Here is a 5,666-nt window from a genome sequence, read left to right on the forward strand (position 1 = left end):
TCCCTGTTGTCACTTCTTGTTGTAACGTTGGGGGTAGGGGCAGATGGATTAGGGAGAGACTAAAGGGGCAGGCTTCCCTTTGGGCATCAGGCAGTGTTCACAGATCTGTTGGCATCTCCACTCTTTAGCCTTTTGCTGGTTTTGCATCCCTGCAAAGATGCCGAGGACAGCACAGGAAGAAGCAGCACAGGAAGGATCCTTTGCTTTCTACAAATCATTTTTTCACTTATTCCCTTCTCAGAGCAATTCTGTCTAGGTGCTGGGACCCAGGGTAAAACACACACGTGTCCTGGAGCACAGCAGGAAAGACGTTATAAACAGTTCACAGTTGGCTCTCCATACCCATGGGTTCCACGTGGATCCAAGTATGCATCACAGATACTTGGGGGAAAAAATTCCAGAAAGTCCCTAAAAGCAAAATTGGAATCTGTCAGGGGCCAGCTACTACGCCACGGGCGTTTACACTGTATTTACAATGGGTTCTTGGCACTTACACCTTCCTAGGTATTGTAAGTAATCTGGAGATGATTTAAAGTATACGGGAGGATGTGTGTAAGTTACATGCAAATACTACACCGTTTCATATGAAGGACTTGAGCACGTGTGGAGTTTGGTACCTTCAGGGAGGTCCTGGAGCCAATCCCCCGTGCGTACTGATGGACAACTGTAGTTCCCTGAGTTATGGGGTATGTTGGAGGTAAGTGCATAGGATTGTGGGAGTCAGGGAAGGCTCCCTGGAGGAGATGGTGTTTAAAGGAAATGTCCTACAGGAAAGCTGGAAGAGATGATCCTCTTCTGGAGCAGACCCAGAAATACTGATCCTTGGGGTTGGGCTGGGGAAGCCTGAAGAGAAAGAGCAGTCTGAAGTTGGAGGACAGAGAGTTAAAATTCCATCTGCTCGAATACAGCTTCTTGGAGTACGTACTGAATCGCACGCAGGAGCATCCTGAGTGACACAAAATAAAAACAACTAGAGCTGCTGTTGATGGTACGTGTGCCCTGGGCCCTCCGCTGGGGGTTCTACACATTTACTAATATTCTTTAACCTTTACCATGGCTTTGCCTGCTGGGAATGTGCCCATTTTACAGATGAGGAATATTCATGAACCTTGAAGGTCATTCTCCAAGGCTACTTGGCCTCTGTCTATAAGGAAACACTACTTCTCTTGGAAAATAGCCTCTTATTCCTGGCCCTGTGGGGATCTAGTGGTCTGGGGTCCTTCCCTGCAGTTGGGCTGTGGCAGTGGGTGGGATGTATCCTCTGAGGCCCCTGGCCTGGGACAGGAGCCCTCGTGCTCTGGAGCTGCCTGGTACAAACTGCCCCTCCTCACTCTCGGTATAGGGGGGCTGCACACAGGCTGGTGGGGACCAGTGGCTGAGATTGCTAAACTGAAGAAAACCAAATACACAAAACGAGGCTCCAGACTTTACAAAGATAATAACTAATGCTAGGAAGTAAAATGGAGCTCATAGAACAAAGGCTTTATGTGAATTGTAATAACTTCAGAGAGCAAGGATGATCTTGCTCCTATGAAGCTATAACAGATTATTAAAGAAATAATCAGATGTTTAGAAAATACCAAATACGGCCAACACAAAAACATCAATAGACGGGCTGAGTGATTTCTTTCATTGTGAGCCATGTCAATCTTGTCAGTACCCTTCAGCGTTCAATTCCAGGAAAGAATATCTGATTGGCATTTCTTGGGTCATCTATATCTTTCTTGGAGTAATTTGACAACCTGTCCAAGACTCTGCTCAATAAATGGAAGAGGAACTAGAAAATAAAATTGGGGTGTGGTTTCTAGGGGAATATGGTTGTTGACCGGAACAAATGATAGATGGTTATCTGCTCTCCCTGCCCCGAGGCGGGTGTGAGAACAGCAACCGTTAGTGTGTATCAAGGACTTTCTCTGCGCCAGCCGCTATCCTCAGCCTCACCCCCCGCTGATGTCACTTCTGGATTCTCGCTGTGCCCCTTGAGAGGCATATCACTTTCTCGCTGCCTGTTAAAATGTTGAGGGTCAGAGAGGCTGAGTAACTGTCTTTAGGCCACTAGCTGGAGTTCCCATCCGGCGGGCTGGGTTCTGCTGTCCTTATCCTGCGCCATGAACCACACTGCTGTCTGGGCTCGGGGGCTTCTCCCTAAGGGTGACTGAGAATTAAGGGAGGCAGTGTGGGCAAGCCCCTGACACAGCGGTCCACCCAGAGTGGCTGCTCAGTGTTGCTCAGTGGGTCAGAGCGGGTCTAGTTGAGCTCGTTGCGTTTTCTTCACTCAGAACTGCTGGACCCAAAAGAAAGGCCAAAGAAACAGACGCTGTGCTTTTCTGCAGAGGAACTTAAACCAACTTCATCTTTCTCCTGATGGGAAACGTAGTGTATGTCCTTTGAGTAACAACGAGACACTCCAGATAATAAAGGATAATAATCCTGAACATTTCCAGACAGATTCACGGTGTGCCAGGATCTGGGCTTTGCTCCTTCTTTTCTTTCATTTTGATTCTCATAATAGCAACATACTGCTGACTCACTTCAGTCGTGTCCGACTCTGTGCGACCCCATAGACGGCAGCCCACCAGGCTCCCCCGTCCCTGGGATTCTCCAGGCAAGAACACTGGAGTGGGCTGCCATTTCCTTCTCCAATGCATGAAAGTGAAAAGGGAAAGTGACATCGCTCAGTCGTGTCCGACTCTTCGCGACCCCGTGGACTGCAGCCCACCAGGCTCCTTTGCCCATGGGATTTTCCAGGCAAGAGGACTGGAGTGGGGTGCCATCGCCTTCTCCGAAGCTGTTATTACCACCCCCATTTTGTAGATGGAAACACTGAGAATTGTGGGACTGAGTAATTTCTCAGCCACACAAATCCTAAGGAGGGAGTGAGTGTCCATACCCCGCTCTGAATTTCCACACTGAACCATGCTTATTGAGTTGGTGGCAAAGAAAACAGCCATCTTTTTTTTTTTTTTTCCTGTGTCCCCATTCCATTAAGTGATGCACACGTTTCTGTCTGGCCAACCTTCAAAGCATTTTCTCAAACATACATGTGCCCAAGTTCATTGTGTTCAGTAAAGGAATTGGGGGGCATTTTTTTGCTGAGATCTTACAGCCTGTAGGAATGTGCTTTGACCACCAAGGGCGCATTCCAGGCTGCATCTCTGGACACCAGGGTGGGCATCCCTCACTTTACTAGCAAATCAAGCTGCCTGGGAAACAGCAACAATCACTGTGACAAGCTGAACAAGTCAGGAGATGGAGTGATTGCCCCAAACATATCACCATTACAATCATCTTTCTCAGGCAAAACTCCACAACACATATTCCTGTTTCTTTGCCGAAGCCCTAATGTGTTCTGACAGCTTTTTGGTGTCTGATGAAGTGAGTCCTGGTGTTCCCAGTCGCCTCGGCTGCCTCTCCCCATCCCCACCGGCACGCGGCTTGGCCATGCTGCTCTCTGAGCTTCTTCCGGGTCACGAAGGCAGACTGGGCTTGAGTCCTGACTGCCCAGCAGCCTTGGGGTCACAGGCTAGTTGCTTTACTCTCTACAACAGTGTCTTTTTTTTTTTTTCCAGTGGCTTAGTTTAAGATGTTTAACTTAATCTCTCCAGAATCTGTTTGTTTTAATTTTCAAATTTATTTTAATGGAGGACAATCACTTTACAATATTATGATGGTTTTTTCCATTTATCAGTATGAGTCGACCATAGGCATACATGTGTCCCCTCCATCCTGAACCCCTCTCCTGCCTCCCTCTCCTCCCTCTCCCTCCAGGTTGTCACAGAGCGCCGAGTTTGAGGTCAACAGTGTTTTTAAGGCTCCAGCTAGCAGGCTTGGTCTCTGGCAGCTTGTTGAGAACTCATTAACACACATGAAGAGCCAGGCAGAGTTTCCTAGCCGAGAACGTCTAACCCAGGGAAGCCCGGCAGCCTGCAGCCCATTTTTGGCCTGGAATTGAGACAAGGAGGAGGAGTCTGCTGTCTGAGGACAAAACAGGAAAGTGCTTCTGCCAGAAGGGTGGAGGCAGAGACCCTGAGGGGACAGAGAGGTGGTGGGAGGGGGGAGTTGTTGTTGAAGGCTTTGTAGACAAACATGAAGACTGAAAACCCAAAACCCTTGCTGGGGGTGACGGAAGCCCTTCTTCTCTCCCTAAGGAAACTTCCATAAATTTGACTCTGTGCACAGCTACCTCTAGGCACGTGGTGCATTTGGGGGTGGCTAAGAGGAAGATGGAGAGTTCAATGGACAGAGGAGCCTGGTGGAGTACAGTCCATGGGGTGACAAATAGGCAGGACTGAGCAGCTAACACACACAAGAGGAAGATGAGCTGCGTGTCAACAGTCAGCTCCTGTGGGGGTAGGGAGCTGACTCAGGTCTCAGGCTGGGGCGGGGGTGCCTGGAGTTTCAGGGAGCTGCCCCCGTTCCCACAGGCCCTGCAGCTGCTCTGAGTCACGCCTGTTCAATCTTGCCTAGCACTGTGTTGTGTTTGGTGGCTGACATTTTGGTTCCAGGTGGCAGGGAACCTAACTCACACTGACCTAAGAAGAGCCCATCACTCTCGCCTGAGGGTGTCGTGCTCTGATAAGCCGCTGTGAGTTTCAGCTGCCGCAGAGCAGAGCTTGGGATCCCAGTCAGACCAAGAGTAGGGGAGAGGTGAAGCCCTAGCAACAGGGCTGTTCCTGGAAGAAGGTGGAGGGCAGGCGGCAGAAGTGGACAGCCGCTGCCCACCGTAGTGGCCACAGGGGAGTGGCCTCCTCTCCTCCATGGACCCAGAGCTCTCCCGGCTCCCGAGAACCCCGGGAGATACTTTTCTCCAGCAGGTCAACTGATTCCCCAAAGGGAGATGCTAAGAAATTGTCAGCAACAGTTTGTACGAAGCACATTTCTCCGAGGCATTTAAATGCTTTCCCAACATGCTTTATTAAGCGAGAATGCCACACTGCCCCTTCAGCAAGGGCTGACCGCTGATAGCTGAGCTGTCTGTTGTCAACCAGTGTGTTAGTGGGAGCTGGCTTCCTGGGTGACACTCACTGCACCAGGCTCTGGGGCAGGAGGCACAGGGACGTGAAAGATGACAGGGCCGCCGCTTTGAGGAGCTCAGTGACCCTCTTGGCACTAGTCGTAAAGAACCCATCTGTCAGTGCAGGAGACGTAAGAGATGTGGGATTGATCTCTGGGTCGGGAAGGTCCCCTGGAGTAGGAAGCGGCAGCCCACTCCAGGACTCTTGCCTGGAGAATCCCATGGACAGAGGAGCCTGGCAGGCTACACCATGGGTCACAAAGAGTCAGACACAACTGAAGCGATGAGCACTCACACACATGTGACCCTCTCAGAAGTCAGACACACACAGACACAGGTGCTGGGTATTCGTTCAGAGGCTACGGAGAATGAAGGCTGCGGGAGACCGCAGGAGGGAGCCCACCAGGCTGCTGGGGAGACGCCGTGCGGAAAGATGATGAGAAGGGGAGCTGTTTGAGTCAGCAGCATTTACCAGATGAAGTAGGGCCCAACGGGAGGGCAAAGGCCTACGGACCTGGAGGGCCTGGTCTCGTTGCTGAGCGCCGTGGAGTGGACAGCAGCCAGGTGGAGAGGGCAGTGAGGCCCACATCATGAAGGACTCTGGTGCCCGGCTGAAGAGTTTAGGCTTTATCTTAAAGCCATGCAGGCGTGT

Source organism: Oryx dammah, unplaced genomic scaffold (genome assembly GCF_014754425.2).
Source record: "Oryx dammah isolate SB20612 unplaced genomic scaffold, SCBI_Odam_1.1 HiC_scaffold_6, whole genome shotgun sequence".
NCBI classification, from domain to species: Eukaryota; Metazoa; Chordata; class Mammalia; order Artiodactyla; family Bovidae; genus Oryx; species Oryx dammah.